Source organism: Grammomys surdaster, unplaced genomic scaffold, assembly GCF_004785775.1.
Source record: "Grammomys surdaster isolate TR1022 unplaced genomic scaffold, NIH_TR_1.0 201, whole genome shotgun sequence".
In the NCBI taxonomy this organism is placed as follows: domain Eukaryota; kingdom Metazoa; phylum Chordata; class Mammalia; order Rodentia; family Muridae; genus Grammomys; species Grammomys surdaster.
Window position 1 is genome coordinate 8598961 of NW_021604646.1, and position 9465 is coordinate 8608425.

Here is a 9465-nt window from a genome sequence, read left to right on the forward strand (position 1 = left end):
GTGTGTGTGTGTGTGTGTGTGTGTGTGTGTGTGTGTGTGTGTGTGTGTCTCATGTGCTCTCTCTCTCTAGTAAACAAACAAAAACAGTTTTAAACTTGCTTGGAACTTAAAATCCTGGGAACACAGCATTTCATACCCATATAGACTGGTTATAAAGGAAACAATGGACTCTGTTGGTAGGGATTTGGAGGAACTGGAACCCGTATATATGGTTGGCAGGAACAATACTGTGGAACTCAGTTTGGAAGTTTATCATAAACCCAGCTATGCAATCCCTGGGTCTAGACCCCAGGGCCATGAAAACAGTGCCCACGCACAACTGATATCTGGATGTTCAGACTGGATTGCTCATTTCATTCTGAGATGCTCCACACCTCAATAAAGTTACTGGAAACAATTTATATAAACATGTGTTACAATAAAACATTCCTTACCATGCACTAATTTTTCTATTGGGAGCGGGGAGGGGGGGGGCAATGAAATGAAAACAACACACTGGAAAAGGTGTCGTATGTGACTCGGCTGATCTTCCTGGGAGAGCAATGACTCCAATAAAACATGGAAAGACTACAACTACACAGAGAATATGGCAAAGGACACACAATGACAGGATTTAGGGGGAAACAAATACATGTGTGCTTTATATTTATGGATAAGAGGTTATTAAGAGTACTCCAGGGAAAAGCTCAGCTAAGTATCGTTACATGTTAATTACCATGCTCCCCGAGTCACATGGTTACAGATCCTTGGGGTTATTGATATTCCCCGAATGGCTGAGAAATAAACTTTCCTGTCCTCCATTGATGGGTGAGTCTTGTGGTTCCTTTTCTTGGAGGATGTCATAAAAGCCGTGTAGCTCATCCCAGGTCCCCCAGCTTCATCTGCATGTACTTTGTTCATATCTGACTACCTACATATGCCTCAGCTGGAGACCAAGGATTTAATCTGTCTCCTTAGCCAAGGGATGCTGAGAGTTGATGTGTAAACATCCTACTCCCTCCTCATTAGGCAGGCTCCCATTACCCATAGTATTTGCTCAATGACACACCCCTGGGATGCCTGGCCTCCCCTGTCTACATTTTCTGTCCCCATAGTACGGGTCTCTATAGGATCACTTTCGAAATGAATGAGCTGTGTTTGTCTCCAGGTTAATTTATGAAGGAATCCAAACCACAACAGGAATCCAGCAATGTGGATAAGCCAAACACCCTTCCACTTAGCGTTTGCTTTGTAGCACTGTCACTGTGAGACACAGTAGCGTATGTGGCATAAAAAAGTAAAATTCTAAGTACATGTTCTTAGACCCACAGATGACTGTAGCTTTCACCTGTAATCAAAGAGACAACATATCTTTGCAGCAGATAGAGACCATTACACAACTGTTCAAAATGTATAGAAAACTGACTGTATGGTAACCGGTCCTAATGGATACATCTACAACACAGCTCCCACACCTAAAGCTCTGAGAACATTAAGGAAGAAGAGTGTGTGGGGGGAGGGGCGGTTAAATGAGACTGTTCCCCATCTTGTAGGCTTATGTGTTTGAATGCTTGGTCACTAGTTAGTGGAACTATTAGGAAAGGATTACAAGGTGCAACAATGTGTCATTGGGGGTAGGCTTTGAAGTTTCAAAAGCCCGTTCGAAGGCCAGCCTCCTGGTTGCCTGCCTCTCTCTTCCCCTCTCTATCTCTGTCTCTCTGTCTGTCTCTGTCTCTCCCTGCAAACCAGCATGTAAAGCTTTCAGCTCCATAGCTTGTCTGCTTCCCACCCTGATGATTATAGACTAACCCTCTAAAACTATAAGCAAGACTCCTCCCCCCCAATTAAATACTGTAGTCTTAAAGTCTTTTATTGTCCTTTTTTTTTTTTTTTCGAGACAGGGTTTCTCTGTGTAGCCCTAGCTGTCCTGGAACTCACTCTGTAGACCAGGCTGGCCTTGAACTCAGAAATCTGCCTGCCTCTGCCTCCCAAGTGCTGGGATTAAAGGCGTGTGCCACCACTGCCCAGCTTTAATTGTCCTATTTTTAATATGGGTTCTTAAACATTTTAGCCTCCCTTCTAGCCCACCAACTACCAGAGGTAGTGGAAAAGAAAGGTTATTAGCACCCAGGGAAGTTAACCTGTTTAGAAATGGTTCTTTGGAGCGAATCTCATCTGCTTTGTCAAGAAATCAGTAGTTCACTTGAGAGGCAGAGACAGACGGATTTCTGAGTTCGAGGCCAGCCTGGTCTCCAGAGTGAGTTCCAGGACAGCCAGGGCTACACAGAGAAACTCTGTCTCGAAAAAAAAACAAAAACAAAAACAAAAGAAATTAAAGGATTTTGCTGGGCAGTGGTGGCGCATGCCTTTAATCCCAGCACTTGGGAGGCAGAGGCAGGCGGATTTCTGAGTTCAAGGCCAGCCTGGTCTACAGACTGACCTCCAGGACAGCCAGGGTTACACAGAGAAACCTTGGCTCAAAAAAACAAAAACAAAACAAAACAAAAAAAAATCAGTAGTTCAGTTCACAGAAGTCAGCAGTGGCAGCTCAACCCACTCGAAAACACTTTATGAATATATGAGCAGTCTAGTTTGGTAATGTTGGGACAGAAAATACAAATCAGCAGTGGTGGCACGACCTAGCAGAAACAGCCAGGCCTTGTGCCCTCCCCCTAGCCTTTAGCAGGCCCAAAAGACCTTGTTTACCACAATAGAGCAAATAATAGGACCTAGGTGGTTACCCACCTCGGCTGCGGCTGCACGTTCAGCCAGCTACAGGAACTTAGAAGAATAAGCTGCAGCTGAGCTTGCCTTGAGACATCTCCAGCAGTGACTAACAATGGGTTCCCCCACCCTTCTCTGGCTGAAACAAGAAGGGGTTTGGTGGGGGCTTTCCCTTTAAATTAGAAGAGCTGAACATTAAACTTTGAGCCTTGATCAGAGAACTTTGTCTTGGCTTCATCTTTCTCTCGCCCTCCTTCCCTTTCTTCCTTTCCAGCCCCCCTTTCAGGAGAACCGGGTTGGTCTGTGGTCGAAGGCGGCTACAAGGCCTCAGCTGAATCAGCAAGAGTCACCAGAAGGACCAGGACCAGCTGGGATACCAGGAGAAGTTCTTGGCTGTGCCTCTCTCAGTGAAGACGTAAAACCAAAATGTGTTGTAAAGCTAGGTGAGTAAGCAAGACCCTGTCACTGTCTTATTTATTGAGTCTTGCTGAGTCCGATTTATATTCCTTCCATGTGTCCTCCATGGGTCTTGTCTCACTATGAGTCTTGCCTCAGCACGTGAGTCTGTCTTAGCAAAACTCTACATGAGTCTGTCTCAGCTCACGTCACTCTTCCTGTTGGCCAGAGTCCACAGAAGAGGCAACAAGCTGCCACGGCACCACCAGAAGTTTTTTGGTGTGTTTCTCTCTATGGAGTTACATACAGAGCTCAGCTATGCATTGTAAGGCAAAACCAATACATGTGTGTCATCAGTGAAGAATGACTCCTTCATTATGAGTTCTTTCACGTACGTGCTTTCGTAAAACATCCTTTCACCTGTGTCTGCTTCAGCAAAATGTTCCTTCATGTGTCTGCCCCAGTGAAATATCCTTTCACCTGTGTCTACTTCAGCAAAACATCCCTCTGCATGTCTGCCTCAGCAAAGCATCCTTTCACATGTATCTACTTTAGCAAAACGTTCTTCGACATAACTGACTTTCCAAAGAAACCACAAGTTTCCACGTCAAAATGCTTTCTTTTATAAGAATTTTGTTGGTCATGGTGCCTCTCAACAGTAATAAATAGGTTGGTGACTAAGAGGGGAAGAAAGATTGTAAGAGACAGAGGAACAGAAAGTCTGCTAAGACGTGGTCTCCTAGAAATGGCAGGGAAGCTACACTCATGATACCTCAACAATGTAACTAAACAAGTTACAACAGCAATAGACATGCTGACCCAGAAGGGGAAATCTCACAGGAACCTACCCATAGACAACTGCAGGCAATTAAGAAATGCTGAGAGCCGGAGTGTCGTAGTTGGAATGAAAATGGCCCCCATATTCTTTCTGGGAGAGATACTATTAGGAGGTGTGGCCTTCTTGGAGTGGGTGTGGCCTTGTTGGAGGATGTGTGTCACTGGGGGTGGAGTTTGAGGTTTCAAATGCTCAAGCCAAGCCCAGTGTCACTTTCTCTTCTTTCTGCCTGTGGATCCAGATGTAGAACTCTCAGCTATCTCTCCAGCACCAAGTCTGCCTGTATGCCACTATGCTTCCTGCCATGATGATAATGGACTAAACCTTTGAGCTACAAGCCAGCCTCAATGAAATGTTTTTCCTTTATAAAACCCTAACCAAGTTGAGACAAGGAACTGAAGTATTGGTATGATCGACCTGACCATGCTTTTGTCTGGAGGAATGTGGACTTTGGATAAGAAAAGCAGTTGAATGTTTTAAGTGGGACTTAATGGGCCATACTCGTAGAAGCATAGGAGACAGTGGTGCTAAGTGTGATTTGAACTGTGGGTGCCAGGCTCAAGAGGTTTCAGAGGAGGAGCATGTTAGTATGTGGCCTAGAGACTGTTCTTGTGATATTTTGACAAAGAATGTGGCCACTTTCTGCCCTTGTCCAAAAAAATATGCCTGAGGTTAAATTGAAAGTGACAGATTAGCTGCTTTGGCAGAGGAGATTTCCAGACAGCCTAGTATTGACTGTGTTGCTTGGTTATTAGTGGTCACACTTATGGAGATCTATAATGAAAAGGAGGAAGCTGAGCAAGGAAAAATATAAAATGTACAGTTTGAGGAGAAAAGGAGCACCAGGAAGTGTAATGGAGCTACATCTAGTACTCAAGGAGATAAACGGATTAAAGAAAACCCTGACAATAAAGGAAATAAAGGGAGTGGTGATCTCAGGGCAAGACCACACCTAGCTAAGCTTCCAACTGTGAAAAGGAATATTTAAAAAGTTTAGGGCTGGTTGTAATGGCAGGCAGATTTTGAGTTTGAAGCCAGCTTGGTCTACAGTTTGAGTTCCAGGACATCTAAACTTAGGCAGTGAAGGAAACCATCAAAACCAGAAAGCTGGTGAAGGTGTATTTGAATGAGGAAACCATGTTCCAGCTTAAGCAAGCAGCAGAACCTGGCAGCTTTGGCCATATGGTTCTGGCTTTACAGTGAAGAAAGGAGTTATGGAACGCCCCACAAGACTAAGGTAGATGCCAGCTGTGTGGCTGGGGTGTCCTTGCATGGAGGCCTTTAGAGGCTGCTGCGTGACACTGTGAAGCATGGATTTTCTTGGCAACTCAAAAATGTTGGAGTTCCCAGAGCACTATGGTACTGGCTGAAGAAAGCTGCTATCAGGGTAGAACCAGCCAAAGACCAGGAAGTGTGTTGCAGTCAACAGAGAGGAAAGGAGGTGGAGATCTGAGGAGTGTTTTGACCTCAGACATGGTGATGCAGAGTTTGGAGTTTGCCCAGCTGTTTCAATACTGCTTTGGTTCAGTATTCCTCATTATGCCCCCTTTCCTCCCCGTTGGAATGGTCATGTGTATTCTGTGCTATTGTATGTTGGAAGTATGTCATCTGCTCTTTGATTTTTTGGGAGATTAAAGTTAAGCGATTGCCTTGAGTCTCAGAAGAGACTTTGAACTTTAGCCTTTAGACATTGTTGAGACTCTGAAGGACTATAGGGACTTTTTAAGTTGGACTGAATGCAGTTTTGTGTTATGATATGACCACAAGCCCATGAGGGACAGGGAGTGGAATGTGGTGGCTTGAATGAAAATGGCCCACATAGGCTCATAGAGAGTGGCACTATCAGGAGGTGTGGCCTTGTTGGAGCCGATGTGGGCTTGTTAGAGTGGTCAATACAGATTCCAAATGCTCAAGCCAGGGTTTTCCTTTATAAGAGTTGCTGCAGTCAGGGGTCTCTTCACAGCAATAAACTAAGACAGAAAGAATTGAGGATGAGCCCTGCAACTGGTTACCTAATACCAGATGGCCAGCTCTGAATCATATACATACAAATAACAATAAATAAATCCAACAAGTTGTATTTATATATTCACGCATACACATGTAGCCGTAATAATTAAAGAAAAAGAGGCCATGAAATTCTTTTTTTGAGTCACAGTCTGTGTAGCCTCCTTGGCTATTGTGGGGATTTGAATATGCTTGGCTCAGGGAGTGGTGGCCTTAGGAGGTGTGGCCTTGTTAAAGGAAGTGTGTCACGATGGGGCAGGCTTTGAGACCCTCTTCCTAGCTGCCCGGAAGAGCCAGTTTCCTTTTGGACTGCCTTCAGATCAAGATGTGGAACTCTCAGCTCCTCCAGCACCATGCCTGCCTGGATGCTGCCCTGCTCCTGCCTTGATGATAATGGATAAGACCTCTGAACCTGTAAGCCAGCCCCACTTAAATGTTGTCCTTATAAGAGTTACCTTGGTCACTGTGTCTCTTCATGGCAATGGAAACCCTAATTAAAACAGCTATGTAGACCAGGCTAGCCTCAGATTCACAGAGATCTACCTGCCTTTGCCTCTCACATGCTGGGATTAAAGGTTGGGGGTTGAGATTGGTAAGAGGACAGAAGGGAAAATAATGTAATTATATTTAATTTAAAAATTTAGAAGAAAAAATTCTTTGACAATTGACTGATAGATTTGAAATAGGATCTCCCTCAATAACTCAGCTTGCCTGAGAAGCTTTGAATTCATAATCCCATTTCTGCCTCCCACATGCTTGGATTACAGGTTGTACAACTGGATTTTGTTTTGTTTTGTTTCTTTGTGTTTTGAGACAGAGTTTCTCTGCATAGTCCTGGCTGTCCTGGAACTTACTCTGTAGGCCAGGCTGGCCTTGAACTCAGAGATCCATCTGCCTCTACCTTCTGTGTGCTGGGAATAAAGGCGTGAGTCACCACTACCTGGCTACAACTATATATTTTATTATGTGTGTGCGTATACATGGGCAATGCTTGAAGGCTGTACCAGAAACTAGTGACAAATTACATCTGGAGTTGTGTCCTGGGGACACAGAGGGAGGAGAACCTTTTATTACATTGCTTGGAGCCAGGGAGCCATGAACTGTGGAGGGGATAGGGCAGGCTCTGAGCATGTCTGGTAACATCTGGAATTCCTCCTTATGCAAATGAGGCATTCCTAGCACACTGGGCCTAGCCAATGATAGACACTCACCCCGAATGCTCTTACCCACCCTCCAAAGATTTATATAGCCTTTGTCTCCCTCCTCCCTCCCCCCCAACCCCCTCCGTTAAATGAACTGTCTCACAGAAGCTATCTTCTGAGAGTCTGTTCTCCTGGTCACTGTTAACCGAGCTCTCTTCTGTTCCAGATTGGGCTCCACTTACCCTCTCAGGATCCACCTGCTGGGATACAGCTGTGGGCGGGGTCATACAGAGGTGGGTGGTGTCATACTGTGGTGGGCGGGGTCATACTGCTGTGGGGCAGGGTGTGGAGGCAGAGACTGAATGGCAACGTTGTACTCTTTTTTGTTTAAGACAAGGTCTCATGTAGCACAGGCTGGCCTCTAACACTCTATGTAGTTGAGGATGACCTTGAACTCTAGATTTTCTAGCTTTCATTTCCTAGGGTCAGGAATGACAGGCATACACCACCTTGCTTGGCTTCCACTGTATATACTCCTTTGGTCACTTTGTGCCGTTAATTTTATTTTATTTGTTTATTTAACTTTATGTGCATGCATATGTGCCTGAGCATATGTGTATATACCACGTGCATACAGGAGGCCATGGAGGTCATGAAGGGCATCAGATCCCCTGGAATGGGAGTTGCAGGCAGTTGTGAGTCACCATCTGGGCTCTGGGAACCAAACCCAGATCCTCTGAAAGAGCAGTAAGGGATCTTAACCACTGAGACATTTTTACAGCTCTTCCCCATTTCATTATGTGTATCTTGATTTTAAAATCATATAATCATCAACATTAAAAAACTAGAATATCAGCCAGGAGTGGTAGAGCACACTTTTTTTTTTTAAAGGAACTTTTTTTTTTAAGATTTATTTATTTATTTTATTTATGAGTACACTGTCTCTGTCTTCGGACACACCAGAATAGGGCATCCAATCTCATTACGGATGGTTGTGAGCCACCATGTGGTTGCTGGGATTTGAACTCAGGACCTCTGAAAGAGCAGTCAGTGTTCTTAACCTCTGAGCCACCCAGCACTCAGGAGGAAGAGGCAGATGGATCTATATGAGTCTGAGTACAGCCTGGTCTACATAGCGAGTTCCAGGACAGCCAAGGCTAGATAGTGAAACTGTCCAACAAACAACACACAGAAACAAAAACTAGAATATCCATTTGTTCAATGCATAAAGAAGGCTTTTGATGTAAACACAGGAAATGATTGGTGACACTTATAAAAAATGAAATTCCCCATCTTGAAATCCTAAAGTGGGAAGATGGAAGCAATGATGAAGATAAGGATTTGCACTGACTGGGAATGAATATTTAAACCAAAAAGCAATTCAAACCTATCAAGAAAATACTTTATTCTACGATGCTATGGTGAATATTTGCTCAACACCAGACAAATGCCCTTTGGGATTACCTGTTTTAATTCTCAACACTCTATTTAAAATTATGTATTTATCTCTCATCGAGATAATTATTTTGAGTCTATGATGTACCTTGACCAAAATATGAAGTGCAGATGACTAATAAGGATGTGAAATATTGTTTAGCATCCTTCACCAGCAGAAGGATGCTAATTAAAACCACACTGAAGCCAATGTGTTGATGTATGCCTTTAATCCCAGCACTCAGGAGGGCACAGTCGGGCAGATCTCTGAGTTAGAGGCCAGCCTGGTCTACAGAGGTAGATCCAGGTCAGGGCTACACAGAAACCCTGTCTTGACTAACAAAACAAACAAAAACCTACACTGAGATCCTATCTGGCCATAGTCAGAATGGCTATCGTTGGGAAAGCAAGCAACAGAACAAGCAGGAACAGGAATGCAGTGGGAGTGTAGAGTGATGTAGCAACTGTGGTATCAGTATAGAGGTGATACCACTCCCACACACATGCAAAGGATGCTAAGTCAACACACCATAGAGACAGTTGCATATCTATATTTGTAGAAACACTATAGAAATAGCTGAGTTATGTAACCAGCACTGGAGTTCTGCCAGCAAAGGAACAGAGAATCCGCATACTTATTTTGATACCTCGTATGGGTTTCAATATTTCCAGGTTCTGAACTAAGCTCATGCTCACCCTTCCACACCAGCTCACCCCTCTCTCCCTCTCTCTTCAGGAAAGGGCAGCAGCGAGCTTCCCAGGCCTCACGGCCCTTGTGACTTTATCATCCAAGTACATTTCTTCATGGCCTTTGCCTACACCTGGCACCACCGTTTCTCACCTGAATGTCTGTGCCACCCCGCCTGGTTTCCATACTGCCTGGCCCCAACATTGTTCAGTCAAAATACAAGTAAGAATCCTTCCCAATAGGACCAAGACAGCCTCTTT

General features: G+C 44.4%; 1 protein-coding gene across 5 annotated transcripts in view; it reads right to left on the minus strand.

The window, feature by feature from the left end:
• Window positions 1–9465, minus strand: part of Nlrc5 (NLR family CARD domain containing 5) — an 88052-nt gene that overhangs the window by 66436 nt on the left and 12151 nt on the right. The gene's annotated exons all lie outside the window — the stretch shown is intronic.